Source organism: Amphiura filiformis, unplaced genomic scaffold, assembly GCF_039555335.1.
Source record: "Amphiura filiformis unplaced genomic scaffold, Afil_fr2py scaffold_197, whole genome shotgun sequence".
NCBI lineage: Eukaryota > Metazoa > Echinodermata > Ophiuroidea > Amphilepidida > Amphiuridae > Amphiura > Amphiura filiformis.
In genome coordinates, this window is record NW_027305661.1 from 53,816 (window position 1) to 76,109 (window position 22,294).

The following is a 22,294-nucleotide window of genomic DNA, read 5'->3' on the forward strand; positions in this document are numbered from 1 at the left end:
TTTCCCAAAAAGACCTATTTTTTTTGGGTGTTTTGGGAAAAAATCCATATCTTCAATACGAAAGGTCAAAATTTTCAATTGATCGTCGGCTTTTCATCCCACCTACATACACTTTAAGTATAAATCATCAGATTTATAAAGTTTACTTCAAGTACTGTTAAATATCAAAAATATCAATTTTAATGATTTGCCATAAAATGTGTATTACATTGCGAATTTCAAAAATCAAAAATATTTGATATCAGAAGGACATTCTTCGTATTCAGAATGCAATTCGATATGTCTGATGTGTTCTAATGTCCCACAATAAATACTGTCCAAACGTTCATACCCCACCCCTTAAAATGGCAAGAAAAAATTGACAAGTTTGGCTTAAGGGAAGGAGTATTTTGACCTTTCGTATTGAATATATGGATTTTTTTTCCAAAAAACCAAAAAAAATTAGGTCTTTTTGGGAAAAAAATCCATATCTTCAATATGAATGGTCAAAATTTTCAATTGACCGTCGGCTTTTCCTCCCAGCTACATACACTTTAAGAATATATCATTAGATTTATATAATTTACTTCGAGGACTGATAGGCCTATATATCAAAAATTTGAAAAATATCAAATTTTTATAATTTGTCATAAAATTTGTATTATATTGTGATTTTCAAAAAATGAAAATTATTTGATATCGAAAGACATGCTTCGTATTCAGAATGCAATTCGATAGGTCTGAGGTGCTCTCATGTCCCACAAAAAATACTGTCGAAACGCAATAAACGCTCATTCTAGATCCCTTAACCCCCTCACACTAAAATAGGTCCGGAATGTGATGAATGCCCCTGTCACACATAGACGGACTGGGTCAACGTACATCACCACGAAAAATCAATATATAGGCCTACCCAAAGACTTTCTTAATACATGTACTTGTGTTCAACGCACGTTTTATATAAAAAATATTCAGCCTAATGCCGAACAATTTAAGAAAGGCGGAGAGAGAAACAAAAATAACTACCCATTTCGATTTGTTTCCATAGGCCTCTTTCAAGAAGTATTTCTTCAATTGAAAAGATTTTGACATGCATCATCAGTCTATCATCAGTATATTGAAAGCATCAGACACCGATTTAATACCATAGAACAATACCTGGAAGCGTCACTAGAAATTAGCATGAGGCCGCATTGATATGTAAATAGCGTATTGTTATTTAAATTTGTGCCCAGGCTTATATAGGGCGGTAGTCATGTTATGCAGACAGAGAATGGCTCGATGCGCCAGGCATGTCAAATTGCTGAGTGAATGTGTATAAATCCCCTTCCTGTATAGGTAATAAGCTAATATATTTCGTGTACCAGTTTGTTCAACAAACAAATAAGTATAATATTAAATATAAACTTTGAAATTTATGTGAATTTCAAGTGCAGAGCTCCGAAATCTAGCTAAGTCGTGTGGTGTGAAATTATGCTGTGTGACCCCTCTGCGTGGTAGAATTATATTCATAAAACATTGAATTTAACAGACATTATGGGCAGCCCCGGGGGGGGGGGGCACTTCAATTTGAAATGGATATAGGTGTAGGGCTGGCGCTTTCGCACTAAGGGGCATTCGGTGAGAGCAACATGTAAAAAATATGGGGTCATTGGGTGAGAGCATGATTTTTGGCAATCGGTGAGAGCAAAATGTAAAAAATATGGGGTCATTGGGTGAGAACATGACCTTTTTTTAAATTGAATCTTTGGGTGAGAACCAAAACAGCGCCACAAAAACCTCGAAACTCGAATTTCTAGTTCTAAATGGCTTCAAATTTCTTTATTTTTTCAAAATAAGTAACAAAATCAGTGATAAATGAAAGTTGCTGTTCAAATTGAACTTGCAAGGGTCTTTGGGTGACAGATCAAATGGAAAAATAGGGGGTCTTCGGGTGACAGAGCGCGGAGCGAGCATGTGTTCGTAAAAAAAATATGGGGTCTTTGGGTGACAGCGATGCTGAAAAAGGGGTCTTAACAGCCCTACATACGCGTCACCTCCAAAGTTGAGTGCCCCGGGTGGGCAGCCAACCACGATTTATCAGCATTTAAAAGATATATTAATTAACAAAGATAAATAATCAATAATACAATGACAATTTAACTAGTAAACAAATCTGAAATCTTAAAATGTTGCCACGTAATTTCCCGAACACATGATATGTCAACATGTGACCATTATTCAGATTTACCGTAAATATTTGGAGTATTGTTGCACGGCTTGCACATAGTCGTAGTCAACTGTGCATTTCTTTACCTCCGTATAAAATCAATAATTCATGCTAGGAGCCAAGTAACATTCTGTCTGCTTAGTGCAGATTGGTATTTTATTTTACTTGAGAGCATAATAGAAATACATAAGACGAATAAGGCGCCATGATGGAAGGTCAGGTCGGGTATCAAAGGTTATGGTAACTAACTTCAAATAGGGCCTACTACTTGTATTTCACACCTTGCGTCTGTCACATATTTCCTTCAGCAAGGACAGCAAGTCCTAATTTTGACTTTGCTATTGCAAAATGTCATTTCATATCAAATTAGTAGACTTTCTTTGAAAAAACATATAACTGGTGCCTGATGTGAATTCCCGTCCGCCATTTCATTAAACTGTATCGTTTTCGCCTGGTTTGTGCCCAGATGTATTGGGGGCGCGCTATACAGGGTGTAACAATAAAATTTATACAATTGAATTTTGACTTCTCAGGAAAAAACTAAAACTAGAGTTATGGCACAAATGTTATATGCAATACAATCAGTAATATCTTGGCTAAAAGAAGACGTTTAGTTGGTTTCTTGGGTTCAAAAGTTATGTCCGATTAATTAAATCGTCCAGAAAACGTGTTGGGCCACTTTTGCCATGTTTGTGCATATCAGTTTGAACCGCGTAGATATGCTTATCGTGCATTAAACATCAAAGAACTGACACAAAAGAATTATAAGTGGTGTTTCTTCGTATAATTAACATCAACTTAGAAATAATATGATATTTCTTTAAACTCTATAAATGAAGTCATGAAATTTCTTTCAAATTATCTTATAGATAAAGTAATTTCTCATATCCCTGAGATATCATTGGTAAAACTGAGAACAGTTTTTGCATCCATAAGTACAAAACAATAAAATTCTGAAATTAAGTTCAGCTGAGCTTGTAGTTTGGGGCGACCAATATTACCAGCATTTCTGTTAACAAATTTCTCTTACTTTTTACATACTTCTCATAGTTATATGTAATTGTATGCCTTGATGGAAGACGTGATCTTATGGTTTCTGCTTGACTCCATGTGCTACCGAATGTCACAACCATAAAAATACGCTCTTCCAACGAGAATTGGGGTTGAAGTTGTTGAGCTGCAGCCACGATTTCTAGTAAATGAGGTTGTTATTTCAGTGCTTAGTTGTGACTTTCAAAAACTCAAGAAGATATTCTATTATGTAATCATTCATACCACTTCGAATACCCCATTGTTTAAAACTAACTATTATAAGAGCACCGTCCAGGCTGGTCCATGGTTCAACTCTATTCAGTCACTTTTGTAACACTTAGACAAAAGTGGCCCAGGCAGTTTTAAGACTAGGTTACATAATTGGCCATATCTTCACTTGTATACCATCAATTTTATTGGAACAAAGCTTATCTGGTGGCTAAAGAAATTATCTTGATAGACATAAATATCAAACCAAAAAATAAGCGGCATCCTTGTGTCATTCTATTTTCAAAATTGTACAAATTTTATTGTTACACCCTGTACTCTCATTGAACAGGCAAAGTTCGCAAAACTAACAACGTTGTTATTTGCCAATATCAATTAACATGAACCAAGGGGTCGAACATGAATTATTCATAACGGATCGATAACTGCGGGCCTCACTTTCTAAATAGTAAACCAGCGGATTTTTTCATACGTTTTGCGTTGCTAATAGAACAACCGTGAATTTAGTGTCACCCCCTTGTTAATACCCAGCTGTAGTTGATTTCATGCTTTGACTGAACACACATTAAATGGAAGAGTTCACTAATTCAAAAGTTGCAAAACTAATATCAAGTACTCGAATATATAATGCACGTTTTCCTGATACCGGGTGCTTGATTATAATCCAAATGCACTTGCTAATAATGGTTGCCCGATTAATGCTAGATTTCCTGATACCGGGTTACGACTGATGCAAGTGCCCCATTATAATTGCCCTGGTCATACAGGCATGACAGGTGGCTATATAGACGAATCCAAGGAGCCAAGTCATGGTCAGGATTTGGTCGGACATCTTTGGGTAGCCGCTAGCACCAACCTGGTGTTTTGAGCGTCCAATTGTGCAAATAAAAGCCGCCTAACACCTAGAGAAGATGCAAGGACGAGGAGGGTTAATAGAATAATAGCTAATAATATATAAAAATAAAATAAATGGAGATAATTCTGCAGGTAATTCCGTCACATCTATTCATACATAGTCCTTTTGAGCTCTTTTGTTCGCAAGTACATCAATGCATAGGGTAGTTTTATCTTTTCTGTTTCTGTTTCTGTTTCCGGTTTCGGTTTCGGATCTCATTGTTATTTTGAAGTGTTAGCATGGTACGTGTGAACAATCCTTTTATTCTAGTCTTTTGTTGACTACAGAAAAGTTGAACAAAGATAACTTCTGTTTCGGTTTCGGGAGTTATGTTAATTTCTGACATGAAAAAAGTGAGATGAGAGGGTTGATGCTAATCTAGACAAAAGAAGTGTCTAAATTTTACGGTCGTAAATTCGCGATAAATTGTACGGCTTCATTTGACTTGCGTTGAGTGTATAGGTACTCCAGCCAAAACGGGAGTAGATTGTGAAAATTGTCCAGCGTAGAAATATACATTAACATGATTAATATAAATTAATCAATAATAATCAGTGTTGCCAAGAATTACGTATACTTGTTCGCAATCGCGCAAAAATCGATCATATTATCATTATGTAGCGATTAAACGGGGAATTATTTTCGTCCCAAATACACCTTAAAACTTGGTAATATGCAACACCAGAGATGTGCGTTGAAGTGAAACTAATAGGATTTATTTCATATGAATTGGTAATCTGATAATTGCTTCAGGCAAAATTGCCAGACTCAAATCTATTTTAAATGTATATTATTTGAGAACGTGGGGATGATGAGACGAGGAGATGATCTGGTGGAGGGGAGGGGAGGGGAGGAGAGGAGAGGAGAGGAGAGGAGAGGAGAGGAGAGGAGAGGAGAGAAGAGAGAGGGGGGCGAGCAGAGCAGGGAGGAGTTTGTTCCGTTTATTTTGATTTTTCCACGTTGATCATAGGCCTACTGTTAAAACAGTGAGAGGGGGAGAAGGGTAAAGGAAATACAACATCCAATATAATTCAGATATCCATATAATTCAAAAGATGGCACAGGTGAGAGTTGGGGAGGGGGAGACAGACAGGATTTATTTCATTGGAATTGGTAATCTGATAATTGCTTCAGGCAAAATTGCCAGACTCAAATCTATTTTAAATGTATATTATTTGAGAGCGTGGGGATGATGAGACGAGGAGATGATCTGGTGGAGGGGAGGGGAGGAGGGGAGAGGAGAGGAGAGGAGAGGAGAGGAGAGGACAGGAGAGGAGAGGAGAGGAGAGGAGAGGAGAGGAGAGGAGAGGAGAGGAGAAGAGAGGAGAGGAGAGGAGAGAGAAGAGAGAGGGGGGCGAGCAGAGCAGGGAGGGGTTTATTCCGTTTATTTTGATTTTTCCACGTTGATCATAGGCCTACTGCTAAAACAGTGAGAGGGGGAGAAAGGTAAAGGAAATACAACATCCAATATAATTCAGATATCCATATAATTCAAAAGATGGCACAGGTGAGAGTTGGGGAGGGGGAGACAGACAGACTAGAAAGAGAAGAAAGCGAGAGGAGAAGAGGCAGGGGTCCTTTTTTTAAATGTCATAGTCGTTCGGACCTGTAAGTAAGAGTGAGTAAGGGTCTTTTTATCTTTTCAGTTTCCGTAAGTCTATTGTTCAGATACGAAAACGCAAGTGATTCAGTAAGTTTACTGTAATCTGACTTCATTGTTAACTTTGAAGTACCAATCAGCTTATTTCAATAGAGCAGATGCCTATGTCAATAGAAGCGGGAGAGACAACACCGCTGTTTTTAATGGCCTAGCGCCCTCTCGTCTTTGATGCATGCCAATCCGAATGACAAAGTCCATTTTTTTCCTGTAAAAACGCTGAAAATAAGCTCTAAAATCACAAAAGGCCCGCTTATGAGCATATCGCACCCCAATGCACTTGTGCAGGGCTACAGTGTCGCCCTTCCCTCGTATCAATGTCTATCTCCCTATTTTGCTTCCTCCTGCCCCCCCCCATGATAAGTCTCCCCACTCCCTCCCCGTCCCCCGGTCCCTACTCTCTCCTCTCGAGTTCTTCTCTTTCTAGTCTTTCCGTCTCTCCTCTCCTCTCTTTCTTCCTCACCCCTCCCACTCTCGCTTGTTCAGTCTCAACTTAAGTATCTCCTCCTCCCTCCCCTCGCGAAATTTATCAGTATGATCCATGACTGAAAATAAGCTCTGCAAAAATAAACATTTAAAATAAACCCGAGTCTTGCATATAGGCCCAACCAATTATCAGATTAGCTTGCCATGAATAGAATACATTATCTTTGCTCCAATGCAAATTCTTTTGTATTGCATTTCAATATAAAACATGATTACCAAATCACCACTTGTACGCGCCTCATTGGGAGATATTAGACGCTCGTTTCATCGCCAATATGAAAGACTTTTGCTTATAACTTGGCAACATGGTTAGTATATATTTCAATAGCGTTGTTGCGGCTCCCGTATGCATATGTACCGTAGATATTGATGAATAGACTTACGGTTAAAAGTCAATCAGCTGTAAAATTTGAAGTAGATTCACGTGCGTGACGCACCACGAATACAGGCTGATATCAATCAATAAATCCCACCGTTAAGTCTTTATAAATGTGACCCTGAAAGTTGTGCCTCATACATCAATAGAGGCCCTGCATGAAATTATCGATTGGCTCCAAACAAAGGATTTGAGCCGGTGTCCTTCACCGTAGTTATGGCGGAGTGCAGTCCATTCAATCAAATGTTGTCATCAACCTATTTGATCGTAGTCATGGTAGTGCAGGGTTATGTGTGTGAGTGAACTGTCACGGTAGATTGCAATCATGCTTTTGTTGAATGCATTTGAGTAGTCCGCCATATTGACGGGATGATACGTCACATGCAAGGCCTCTATTATAGAGCTGGGTGGGTGCTGTCCACTATTATCTGTCAGGTTTCAAGGTTTGATAGACACTCATGGTGTTTGAATTGGTCAAGCGTCCTCATTGCTCATAATAATTATTTTATTGATGGAATCGGGGCAAGTTTTTTAAAAAATATAAAATAGGGTCTTTTGATGATAGTGATGAAATTGGGAACATCATCTAAATCTAATTCCACCCTTTTCCCCCTTCTCTCATCTTCGGCCGGGGCTTTCCCTCCCCCGCTCGCGATTATTTTTTTCGTACATCATATTTGAAAATTATTTCCGTTTTGATAATCAAACACGGAATAAAGCAAAACTCTGAAAAATCAACTGATTTTACCACATGCGTTACAAATAGGCCTAATTATGATGTACGAAAAAATAATCGCCCCGCTCCTATCCTGTCCTCGATTTCTTTTCTTCGCCTTTCCTCTCCTCTCCTCTCATCTCCACTGTCCGCATTTTTCTCAAATGTTCCTCAAAGCTTAAGTTTTTGGGTAGGCCTACACACCGTCAGTCCAAACCACTGTCAGTCCGAATTTTTAGGGTTTCTAACCCTAACCCTAACACTAACGCTAAACCTAACCCTAAACCTAACTCTAACCCGGACCATAAAAATTCAGACTGACGGTGGTTTGGTCAGCCCCCCCCCCGCCAAATGGGTTGATCCCCCCTCCTGAAATTCACTTTGCCCCTCTGCGGACTCTGCCATTGTAGTTGGTAACTTCAGTCAAAGGCGGTCAGCCTCCCCCTCAGCCTAGAGGAAAAGAGGGTGTATGTGTGTGTTTCATGGAGTTGTGTGTGGAGAGAGAAGAAAGGGAGGGTGGGGTGAGAAAGGGACCGGGAGATGAGGGACAGGCGAAGAGGGGAAGGAAAAATTGGATCAAGTTCCCAATAGCGGCACCACTTTCACCAAAAGACCCTTGAAGTTTTATTAACTGAACTAATAATATCGAGTTGGTTCAAATAGTGATAATAATTATTATTATTATGAGAGAGGGGCGCCTGACCACTTCCAATGACAGTATAATAAGCCCTCTGCTGAATTCTATTTAAAAAAGATAAATTAATGAGCAAATCTTTGTTAAAGAAGCCAAGTTATAAATCAACTCACATAATCTCTTCGGTTTTCGTTTGGTACAATACACAAACAGAAATTGAGTTAAAATAGTGATTATAATATTACATGTATTATGATGAGCGTTTGACCATTGTTAAAAGATAACTAACCCTACATAGTATATCTATCGGTATTTGGCAGCATGCTTAATTGTATTTAAAAAGATAAATTGATGTACAAATCGTGTTTAAAGAAGCCAAGTTATAAATCAACTCACATAAACCCACAATAAAGAACCAGAAATTGAGATAAAAAGACCTTTTGCTCCAATTTTGCGCAAAATGGGTTGATTCACCACCCTGAAATTCACTTCGCCCCTCCCCACCCTTGTACCCCCGAAAATGCCTGCCGCCGCCACTGCCCCCCCATCCACCACCTCCCCACCACACCATGGTTAGTTTGCGTAAGGGATTAGAGAGACTGCTCAACTGCGCAAGCCCGATCAGTGTTATGCTAATTCTCTTCATTGTTTTACCCGCAAGTTAGACACTTTAGGTAAAGGTTTACACCCAGTCGCCTTTGGAACAGCGGTTTTATTCAATAAAAGTCAATCAATCGTCGCGATAACGTAGCGACTGAGTTTAAACCTTTACCTAAGGTGAGTAACCTCTTCCGTAACAAACAATGAAGATAATTAGCATAACAAGCGGCCTTGAGCTCTCTAATCTCTAAACAATGAAGGAACGGAGTAGTCATGGTTCCGGTCATATCCTTTATCCAGAACAATCAAATGTACGGTATCTAACAAAGGAGAATTAGCATATTAACAAAGGATGTACCTAGTAGCCATGGTACCCGTGATGCATAACAATGAAGGTACCGAGTAGTCATGGTTCCGGTCACATCCTTTATCCAGAACAATCAAACGTACGGTAACTAACAAAGGAGAATTAGCATACTAACAAAGGAGGCACATAGTAGCCATGGTACCCGTGATACATAACAATGAAGGCACGGAGTAGTCATGGTTCCGGTCATATCCTTTATCCAGAACAATCAAACGTACGGTAGGAGAATTAGCATACCAACAAAGGAGGCACCTTAGCGGTCATTCACCTAATCCCAGAGAAGTGGGTGTGTTTACGTAGGCCTACTTGTAAGTTCACTCCCGGGAGAGGAGCGAGTGGAGGTGAGAGGGAATGAGAGAGACGGGGTGGGTGGATTGGGGCCATATGTGGGAGAGAGAAGAAAGGGAGAGAGAGCAGATAAGGAAAGGAGATGGACTGGGAGAGGAGGAAGAATTAATGTTACAGGAGGGAAGCGGACTCTGCCATTGTAGTTGGTAACTTCAATCAAAGGCGGTCAGCCCCCCCCCCCCGCCTAGAGTGAAAGAGGGTGTGTGTGTGTGTGTATTTCATGGAGTTGTGTGTGGAGAGACTGAGAAGAAAGGGAGGGTGGGGTGAGAAAGGGACCGGGAGATGAGGGACAGATGAAGAGGGGAAGGGAAAATTGGATTAAGTTCCCAATTGCGGCACCACTTTCACTAAAATACCTTTGAAGTTTTGTTAACTGAACTCATAATATCGAATTGGTTCAAATAGTGATACCCCGGTAATAATAATTATTATTATCATGAGAGAGAGAGAGAGAGAGAGAGAGAGAGAGAGAGAGAGAGATCAGTGGCGTACCGTGGCCGCCCCTACCCGGGGCTGAAGAAAATTAAATTTTGGCGTCCCTTCCTCAAACAGCCCGAAAAGGAGGTCTGAAAAGTGAAAGAGCAAAAGAAAAAGAAAAAAGCGTTAGCTTTAGCGCCCTAAAACAAATGTATAGTACCATTTTTTTCCAAGTTTTTTATACTATTTACAATTTGTTCGCCCTTTTTTTTTTATTTTTTCTTTTTACCGCCCCTTCTTCTTTTTGCTGCCCTTCTTTTTGCCGCCCCTTCTTCCGCCGCCCCTTCTTTTTGGCCGCCCCTACCTTGACCCCGGGGGGCAAAGCCCCCCCCCCCCCAAATACTCGCATGGAGAGAGGAAAGAGAGGGCGCCTGACCACTTCAATGACAGTATAATAAGCCCTATATATCAGTATTTGGCAGCATGCTGAATTCTATTTAAAAAGATAAATTGATGTGCAAATCAATCTTGTTTAAAGAAGCCAAATTATAAATCAACTCACATAACCCCGTTTGTTTTCGTTTGGTACAATAAACAACCAGAAAGTGAGATAAGAAAAACTTTTTGCTCCAATTTTGCGCAAAATGGGTTAATTCTACTCACCCCTGAAATTTACTTTGCCCCTCCACACCCTTGTACCCCGAAAAATGCCTGTCGCCGCCACTGCCCCCCCCAACATTCCCCACCTCCCCACCCCACCACTTATATGGTTAATTTGCGTAAGAGATTAGATAGACTGCTCAGCTGCGCAAGCCCGCTCAGTGTTATGCTAATTCTCTTCATTGTTTTACCCTACAGGTTAGACACCTTAGGTAAAGGTTTACACCCAGTCGCCTTTGGAACAGCGATTTTATTCAATAAAAGTCAATCAATCGTCGCGATAGCGTAGCGACTGAGTTTAAACCTTTACCTAAGGTGAGTAACCTGTTTCGTAACAAACAATGAAGAGAATTAGCATAACAAGCGGTTTGCGCTCTCTAATCCTTTACGGAAACTAACAATGAAGGCACGGAGTAGCCATGGTTCCGGTGTTATCCTTTATCCAGAACAATCAAATGTACGGTATCTAACAAGGAGAATTAGCATATTAACAAAGGATGTACCTAGTAGCCATGGTACCCGTGATACATAACAATGAAGGTACCGAGTAGTCATGGTTCCGGTCATATCCTTTATCCAGAACAATCAAACGTACGGTAACTAACAAAGGAGAATTAGCATACTAACAAAGGAGGCACATAGTAGCCATGGTACCCGTGATACATAACAATGAAGGCACGGAGTAGTCATGGTTCCGGTCATATCCTTTATCCAGAACAATCAAACGTACGGTAACTAACAAAGGAGAATTAGCATAGTAACAAAGGAGGACCTTAGCGGTCATTCACCTAATCCCATAGAAGTGGGTGTGTTTACATGTTCGTTTAATTTCGAAAGTAACTTGCGAGCGTGTCCACACAAGACGTTGGCCTACTTGTAAGTTCACTCCCGGGAGAGGAGAGAGTGGAGGTGAGAGGGAATGAGAGAGACGGGGTGGGTGGGTTGGGGCCACGTGTGGGAGAGAGAAGAAAGGAGAGAGAGCAGATAAGGAAAGGGGATGGACTGGGAGAGGAGGAAGAGTTAATGTTACGGGAGGGAAGGGGACTCTAGCATTGTACTTGGTATAACTTCAATCAAAGGCGATCAGCCCCTCCCCCCACACACACACGCCTAGAGGGAAGGTGTGTGTGTGTGTGTGAGTGGGGGTGAGAGGGAGTGAGAGAGACGGGGTGGGTGGGTTGGGGCCATATGTGGGAGAGAGAGAAGAAAGGGAGAGAGAGAGAGCATTATGATGAGAGAGATAGAGAGGGCGCCTGACCACTCCAAAGCCCAGTATAATCAGCCCTATATCATCCCTTCGGTTTTTATTTAGTACAATAGAAATTGAGATAAAAAAAATACCTAATTTAAACAAATACATATAGGCGGCGCCGCGCGGGGGGGCATGGGAGAAAATTAGTTGATTTAGCCCCCCCTATGCCCCCGAAAAAATCCTGGCCCGCCATTGTTTATGACATAGTACACAAAAATTATGCAAATGTAAACTTGTGGCGCCAATTTTGAGCAAAAGTTGTCTACCCCACCCCAGACATTCACTTTGCCCCTATCCCCGAAAGAGAAATTCATGCCGCCCCACTACCCCCCCCCTTCTTGAGAGGAGCCTGAGAGTGGGTGAGATATTAGACCTACAATTATATATGTATCGATGCACAAACCACAAACCCTCTCATTGTTATGTGTATATACTTTGGATTCGATTTCAAGTGGGATTTATTGATTGATATCAGCACGCTCTTCGTGGTGTGTCACGCATATTGAGTACTTCAAATCATACAGCTGATTGACTTTTAACCGTAAGTCTATTCATCAAAATCTACGGTGCATATGCATACGGGAGCCGCAACAACGCTAATGCAAGACTTTTTTTACGAGCCACTTACGTCTACGCGTAAGTGCATATACACCAAACACAAGTCAATTGAAGCCGTACAATTTACCGCGAATTTAGGACCGTAAAATTTAGACTCTTCTTTTGTCTAGATTGGCACCCAACCGCACATCTCAAGGTTTTATGTAAAAAATCAATATAACTTACCAAAACGAAAACTGAAATTCACGAGCTTCAAATTTTCAGTAACTAACAAAAGGCTAGAATAAAAGATTGGTCATACCTGGGTTACTACCACTTCAGAATAACAATGACTATTACGGATACGGAAACAGAAACTGAAAAGATAAAACGACGGTAAGATTGCCCACTTGAGACGCCAGTGTTGCATAAAATTGACTTATCCAACCTTTATTGACAGACATAAGTGTGATTGACAGCACCTATTATTACCTCTTCAAATGAGAAGCATGATGCTCCAAAGGTAACAATGAAGTCAACTTACACACCATCCTATTTCCCTTGCGTTTTCGTTTCTGAACAATAGAGCTCCCGAAACAGAAAACTTGAAACGAGGATAAGATACCGCGTGTAGTTAATCCGATTATTATGTCACTTCAACAGCGAATAGACCATAAAGAAGCTGTAAACTTTAATCATTCTTTTGTCTATCTGTGTTTTCGCGGAAGGAGAGGAGAGGAGAGGAGAGGAGAGGAGAGAGAGAGGAGAGGAGAGGAGAGGAGAGGAGAGGAGAGGAGAGGAGAGGAGAGGAGAGAGGAGATCGAGAGAAGAGAGAGGGGGCGAGCAGAGCAGGGAGGGGTTTATTCCGTTTATTTTGATTTTTCCACGTTGATCATAGGCCTACTGCTAAAACAGTGAGAGGGGGAGAAGGGTAAAGGAAATACAACATCATATTCAGATATCCATATAATTCAAAAGATGGCACAGGTGAGAGTTGGGGAGGGGGAGACACAGACAGACTAGAAAGAGAAGAAAGCGAGAGGAGAAGAGGCAGGGGTCCTTTTTTTAAATGTCATAGTCGTTCGGACCTGATGTAAGTAAGAGTGAGTAAGATTGCCCACTTGAGACGCCAGTGTTGCATATAATTGACTTATCCAACCTTTATTGACAGACATAAGTGTGATTGACAGCACCTATTATTACCTCTTCAAATGAGAAGCATGATGCTCCAAAGGTAACAATGAAGTCAACTTACACACCATCCTACTTAATCCCTTGCGTTTTCGTTTCTGAACAATAGAGCTCCCGAAACAGAAAACTTGAAACGAGGATAAGATACCGCGTGTAGTTAATCCGATTATTATGTCACTTCAACAGCGAATAGACCATAAAGAAGCTGTAAACTTTAATCATTCTTTTGTCTATCTGTGTTTTCGCGGAAGGAGAGGAGAGAGGAGAGGAGAGGAGAGGAGAGGAGAGGAGAGGAGAGGAGAGGAGAGGAGAGAGAGGAGATCGAGAGAAGAGAGAGGGGGGGCGAGCAGAGCAGGAGGGGTTTATTCCGTTTATTTTGATTTTTCCACGTTGATCATAGGCCTACTGCTAAAACAGTGAGAGGGGGAGAAGGGTAAAGGAAATACAACATCATATTCAGATATCCATATAATTCAAAAGATGGCACAGGTGAGAGTTGGGGAGGGGAGACAGACAGACTAGAAAGAGAAGAAAGCGAGAGGAGAAGAGGCAGGGGTCCTTTTTTTAAATGTCATAGTCGTTCGGACCTGATGTAAGTAAGAGTGAGTAAGATTGCCCACTTGAGACGCCAGTGTTGCATATAATTGACTTATCCAACCTTTATTGACAGACATAAGTGTGATTGACAGCACCTATTATTACCTCTTCAAATGAGAAGCATGATGCTCCAAAGGTAACAATGAAGTCAACTTACACACCATCCTACTTAATCCCTTGCGTTTTCGTTTCTGAACAATAGAGCTCCCGAAACAGAAAACTTGAAACGAGGGTAAGATACCGCGTGTAGTTAATCCGATTATTATGTCACTTCAACAGCGAATAGACCATAAAGAAGCTGTAAACTTTAATCATTCTTTTGTCCATCTGTGTTTTCGCGGAAGGTGTAAAACGGGTGATGGAATGCAGTTTAAAATTTTCGCCAAGGCCGAATCATTTCACATTTTGAGTGCATTATAGCCGACGGCTACCCAACTAAAGGCTGCTAGTCAGGTGTAGGAATGCGTGAATTTGGATTCCTCTTTATGATATCAAATTGAAAATCACTGGTAATTATCAGAATGCAGACAATACCATAACATGACCATCCTGCTGTAAAAAGAATACTATTTTTTGCGACTTTTGAAATCAGCAATCTCTCCATTCATGTGTGATTACTCATGCAACATAACACCTGTGGCTGTGGGTGTGAATAGGTTATTATTTTGAAGATGATGCGTGTCAAAAGTATATATTTTCAATCGAAGAAATGCTTTTTGAAATATAGAAACAAATCCAAAGGGGCAACTCTTTAAAACAAACTTCAAAACGATGAACAGGTTACTTTCAGCCAGGACGTTGGGTTTTTACACACTAATGGGTATGGTGGGTTTTCAAGGAAGACCAATGGCAATAGGCGCTATGCTCTTAAAAGTTCCCAATTTGGGCGAATTTGGGTGGTATTTGTGAAACATGGTATACTGATCCCCGGGAAAGGTCAAGACTTTTGCTCTCCGTGAACTGATGGGTTCAATGTGAAGATCATCACATTTCTGTCCACCTGTTCCTATCTCAATTGTGACGAATGTACTTGAAATTAATCATATATCCAGCCACTCAAAAAGTTTAGAAACTTTCAAAAAACGACTGCATATCAGAAATTTTTGAAATCTATTGTTCATATTGTTTCATATCAATGAAACCATTGTTCTTTCCTGTCAACAATGACACCTCATTTGTGACGATACGGCCGAGTAACTTTCTTTGAAAGACACGAGGTCTCAAAGAAAATGTGCCAAACTGACCATTGTCTGCGCTCATCTCGTTGCTTTGAATGAACGAATGAGTGGTTTAAGGAAGGGGTATGAACGTTTGGACAGTATTTATTTTGGGACATTAGAGCACATCAGACATATCGAATTGCATTCTGGAGACGAAGAATGTCCTTCTGATATCAAATAATTTTGATTTTTTGAAATTCGCAATTTAATACACATTTTATGGCAAATCATTAAAAATTGATATTTTTGATATTTAACAGTACTCGAAGTAAACTTTATAAATCTGATGATTTATACTTAAAGTGTATGTAGGTGGGATGAAAAGCCGACGATCAATTGAAAATTTTGACCTTTCGTATTGAATATATGGATTTTTTTCCCAAAAACACACACAAAAAAGGTTTTTTTGGGAAAAAAATCCATAATTTTTATAATTTGTCATAAAATTTGTATTATATTGTGATTTTCAAAAAATGAAAATTATTTGATATCAGAAAGACATGCTTCGTATTCAGAATGCAATTCGATAGGTCTGAGGTGCTCTCATGTTCCAAAAAAAATACTGTCGAAACGCAATAAACGCTCATTCTAGATACCTTAATGCATGAATAAAAGAATGAATGAAAAGTTGTTTGCAGTATCATGTTGAATGAAAAGTGCTAGGATGTGATTAATAGTTAATCTACAGGTGGATTCAAATGGATCAACGCAAGTCAACCTCTCTTGCTGGTCACTTCTTCATAGTGGTCATTTGCAAGAAAGTTCCAATCAACCATGGTTCGATTATCAGATCTGGATAAGGCTGGAGCTATTGGTCAATTTGAGGCTGGCATACCTCAGAATCAAGTTGCGGCAACTTTTGGAGTTTCCCGCAGTATGATCTCCAAGCTAAAAGCCACGTTTCGCCAGACCGGAGATGTCAAAGACAGACCTAGAAGTGGCCGCCCAAGAAAAACACATGATGCACTCATGGTCCATGGCAAGCCCGATTCGACCTTTGCGGCATTAAACCCAGTTAACAGGAAATTAATCCAGTAAATCGATTCCGTAAAGCTCATGCATTCGATCACTAACGGCAACCAGCTTCGGTCGATTACCCCAGCTGCAGCGTGTGTAAACTCTAATTTGCATAGAGGCTGTACGTGAAATTATTGATTGGCTCCAAACAAAGGATTTGAACCGGTGCACGTAATCATGGCGCAGTGCAGTCCATTCAATCAAATGTTGTCATCAACCTATTTGATCGCAGTGCATTGTTATGTGTGTGAGACGAACTGTCGCGGTTGATTGCAATCAAACAAACGATGTCTTATGTATTACTTTGTTCCGTGATGAAAATCGTGATGTTTTATTTAATCACTCTCGAAAAATGTATTTCTTTTGTAGGCCTATTACTTTGTTTTGTGATGAAAATCGTGATGTTTTATTTCATCACGCTTTAAAACAAACGATTTCTCATGTATTACTTTGTTTCGTGATGACAATTTTGATGTTTTATTTAATCACTCACGAAGAATTGATTTCTTATGTATTACTTTGTTTCGTGATGAAAATCGTGATGTTTTATTTCATCACGCTCTAAACAATAATTATAGTTACATGCATTTCAAGAAAAAAATCTTATTAAAACGGTAGGCCCTATGTTGTTTAGAAAAAATGTAGAAAGTGATGATGATGATGATGTCGATGATGATGATGATGATGATGATGATGATGATGATGATGATGATGATGTCTCCAAAAGTGTCCTGGTTTTTTTTTTTCTTGCCCTAAATTGTGCGTATCTATTAATAAGGCACTTCAATAATCAATAATCAGTCCCGTGACGGCCTCCACTAACTAGCTACTAACTTGGGTTTATGGGCGCTGATATTTCATGTTCACTGTCACTTATTTATCATAAAAGTGCGACCCTTTGTCAATCACCTACAGTACCCAATTTCGGCATACTATATAAGAAACTCATCATGAAGGTTTGCCAGAGAATAATTAAAATGTAGCTTTGCCTTGCCCTCACTCATATTTTACAAAAGTGCGACCATTTCTGAACATCTAACCTAGCTGTAATTTTAGGTCATGTTAGAGAAATATATTTGCTAGAAGTTTTGGAGAATAAATTAAATATTGGCTGGTTATTTTTCACACAGTGATGTTAACTAGTCAAGTGCCCATTCTTCCAACATACATCATTTGTAGGGGTCACGCGTCAATGGTGAGAGCACTGTGTATTGCACACCGTCGACGTCCTATACGATAAATATAAATTTAATACTCCGTTGGTGAGCGACGGGCGAGTGGTAGTGAGCGACAGGCGAGTGGTATTTCACTGAACGCAAGAAAAGGAGTTCTATCTGATTGGCTAGCAATCGATCGCTTAGGTCGCTCAGTAGTCAACTACAAACTCATGCATTCAATTCGATTGAAATCGATTATTCTATTATTGACGAAGATAAAGAGCGTGATAGTGTGTCAATAATGTACATTGTATTGCAGCTGGATTTTACATGCATTCTTTTATATAAATTTTTTCTCAAAGAGTTGAATATGATCAAAATTTTTACTCAGGATTTCAAATTTTTACCCGCAAATTGCAGTTAAACATATCCACAGCAAAATACCGGTCCTCACTAATTAGTACATTTAATTTCCAGTTAGTACATTTAAACGAAACCTGTGATTTACGTGACAACAAATAAAATTTTCTTACAATAGAAATATCATATGGGATACTGATATGGTAGGCCGCAACCGCCACAACGTGGAGCTGCTACGCGTAGCTGACTTTTTGTTCCGTGGAGCCAAATTGACCAATCATGTTAGAGTTTTTCATTACTCGGAGGTAAAACTGACCAATCAAGTACGACTTACTCATTACGTGAAGCGAATTTAGTCATTAAGAATTTGCCAGACGAGCTTCACGTAGTTGCAAGATATCCTCGGTCACGATAGTTATGATTCAAAAAGTAATTTATGAAAAGTACGAACCGACTTATTATTAAGATGGACATGCACTCACAAGAAACTCATACAGTATTGTACACAACTATATAGCAAGGCATATTCTGCGATCTGCAGTGTATCGCCGGGAGCTGATTTGTACATCTTGCGCGGCGTGGCCTGCGGAATTCGACCTTCAGCAAACCAGTTCGGATTTACTTTATATACTAGTAGTAGGCCATACATACTGTAGTTACGGTACTGCCCGTTTTCCTATACACAATACTCAGTGCGCTCACCATTGACGCGTGACCTAGTGTATGTTAGAAGTATTATGCCATTGCCTATATGACGTCACTGTGTAAAAAATAACCAGTCAATATTTAAAGTATTCTCTGAAATTCTAGAAAATATAGTTTTGTAACATTTCCTAAATTTTTAGCTAATTTAGGTGTTTGGAAATATTGGTACTTTTGTGTTTTAGGAAGGATACGTAAACGACAGATAACACCAAAAATATGAACAAATTATTTCTAAACCGTGTTAAGTCTGCAAACCATTATGCTTCTCATTTTCAAGAACGCTGGTTAACAATAAGCAGACTATTGTCTCATTTCGTAAACAAAAGCCCAGACAGTATTGTTACCTTGCGTTCGCTTTATAATCATTCACCCAACTGAAACTATAATACCAGCTCATTGTTCATTGCACAGGTAAAACAGACACAAGTGCATTGTGTATTTAACCAGAGAAGATCTGATGTAACATAGTTGAGCTGTTTTCATTGAGTGTTATCTTGGTTTAATAGCTTTTAATGGGGTTTAAGTCCTTCAAAGGTCGTGGTGAATTCTACTGTAGACATGACTGCATCATGATTATTTTAAAGTCAACAACATTCAACAATATGATCACCGTGATAGTATGACAGTATCAGTACCGTGGGTGTCAGTGATCCTGGCCTGACACAGTAGACAAACAAACAAACACGCCACACACATGGCACATGCATGCAAGGTAACATTGACTATACACTAATCAAACAATGGTATTGATCCTGTACAACTGTTGGTGGTTTATTTACATTCGATTCATTTAAAATCCACATAGTAAACATTAATTTTGGCAAGAGTTTTCTCTCTGGAACGATGATGCATCAACTGGCTCCGCGTAATGAAAAGATCTAACATGATTGGTCAATTTAGCTCCGCGAAGCGAAAAGTAAGCTACGCGTAGCAGCTCCACGTTGTGGCGGTTACGGCCAGCCATATACTGATCCTGCGAAAATCGTAAAACATAGAATAGAAACAGTGTGGCCGGCTCTCAAAATCTCAAATTGTATGCATAGCCTGAGTCGCACGGCCTATCTCGAACAAAATCACCATGCGTAGTTGTTGAAAAACGTGAGGATTTATCGTACTACCACGGCAATTTTTAACACGAAGATATAGGGATGATGACGGTGTGATATTGTGTATAGGAAAACGGACAGTAACTGCAGTATGAACGAGCAGGTCGAAACTGTTTTTAACGAAACAGTGTGATATTCCTTATTCTTAAACACTTGAGGATGTTCCTGCAGTCTTATTGGTTCTTACCCGTGTGATATGACACGATATCACACGGGTCAGCGCGTGTGCATCGACGCGATACGCGTACTCGCTATTTGAACCAATCGGAGGCATAGCAACAACGGGACTGATCGATTTTAAGCTCTGGGTATAATTCCTTGCAAAATGTAGGATTTAATTTGATTAAAATTGGTAATACTTATGATATTTATATTTGAATTGAAGTGATTAAGAATGAGAATAAAGGTATTGTTTTTAGCCACTGTCGTGCATCTATCGTCTCATATAACACGGGCGACATCATTATTTTTGGCGTAAAACAACTCGGCTTTGCCTCGTTGTTTTACTTAGGAGTTTAAAAAGGTCTGATGACACTTTTGCCGGAAATTTAGTATAAATATGCAAATAGGCCGACGCCTTCAGTTTTTGTTGGAGTCTTCTATGGTATTGAGTTCAATGTATGATCCTTCACCTTCCGCTCTATGTATGGGAGTTGCAATCGTTTTGCCATGGCCATGATGGCAAAACTTCAAGTAAAGAAACAAATTTAAAGTAATAGATATCCCAGATATCAAGGCAAAGAACACAGTGGTAATAATTGACAGACCAATTACAATTTTGCGAACACTTTACGCTGATGACAGGAGTATGTTGCCCAGATATTGTGTTGAAGACATCATGAGCTGACGTTGATAGTGATATGATTCTGTCATAACTCAAAGTTGAAAGGTTGCTGTCCGGTGTCGTATCGGATGTAACGGCCTCTGTGATTGCACTATCATGACTAGGTGAAGATTTAGTATTGTCACCATCGTGATTGGTGGATGTCCGTGATGTCGAGGTTATCGCTAGAAAAGACTTTGCAGAAGACGACGGTAGAAAAGGAGTCAACGACTCCGTGTTTGGTTGTAAGCCATCTGTAAGACCTATAGTGCAGGCGAGATGAAGATCCGGATATAATACACTCTCTAGTGAACACTGAACACCTGTTAAATCTTGATCAAGTTTAAGTACATGCTGAACTAAAGCACCGGTATTTTTAACTTGACCACTCAGTTCAGTCATTGATACGATATCAAACCAACGTAACTGAACGTCATCTGGACATATTACGTCTGCAGTGCAGAAAACACTCAGGCGATTTGGAGTTATTGAACAACTTGGCACTCTTGGAGGTGTTGAAATGCACACGACTCTTTGAATATTGATTGTGACTCTTTTATCATTGGCATCATACGTGTAGAGACAACTTATTACCCCAGAATCCTCTGGAGATGCCTCAGATATAACAAGATTGGAATATCGAGATCTGATACTTAAGGTACCTTCAAGTACCGTAATTCTAGGTATCAATTCATATGAGCTGATATTATACACATTCGATTCTGCTGTAGAGTTGCGAAAATGGGTCCAAGAAAACTTTCCGTCTGGGACAGGTTTATCAATGATGCAGAAATACGTCAAAGAATCACCTTCTCGAAAGATTCCGCCTGTGTTGGATAACGTCAGAGTTGGTTGTTGCAGGCTTGCAAAAGATATCTCTAAAAAACATGCCAGTGAGATCAGAGTGATATTGAAGTATCTATATGGAATGATCAGATCGGTATGACCTGACGTTGATCGTTTTTCCCTAGGAATAAACCGGATCACACTCATTGTGACAGCATATTATTTAAGCTTATTCGAGTGGTACAAGATCCCGGTACAAGATACTATCAATGGTACCACAAAATCTACCCGGAAATCCATAAACATCATCAAAATAATGACGACGCAGGCTTTGAATTTGAGCTAATTTGGTAACAGTACCAATGATGATGTTAACCCAAGGTCAAGAAACAAAACATCCGGGCAAAACAGCAGTGACAGAATCACATTCATCGCATTCCCTGGCGGCCGGCATCACATTAACATCCTGATATCAACTCTGCAAACTATGGAATAATTTTCAGTGTCAGCAAATAATAGTTTCTCAGTGTCCAGGGTTTCTGCAAAGGTTTTAGGTTTTCATACCATATTGCATTTGGTGAACGTTCTAATCAGCCGATTCGACTAGTTTCTACTTTGAATATCAGCTATATAAGCTTATATACACCAGCTAACACAGACAGGTCGACTACCATTCTGTGAAGTGCCAAAAATTGTATATAATCGCACACACGAGTTAATAAATGTTTATATCCAATGACCCATGACATAATTGTGTAATATATTATTCTGACTTTTGCGCCCGGCTTTTAAAGTTCGTCTTGCCAAGAATAACAAAAATTGGTGTCAAGGATTAATTCTGTTGGCTGGAAAAGAAAAGAAAATATTTCTAAAATACTATTGACTATAAAATCAGATACTAATTATTTTCAATAACTGTGTACAGATTTTCAAACTTGAA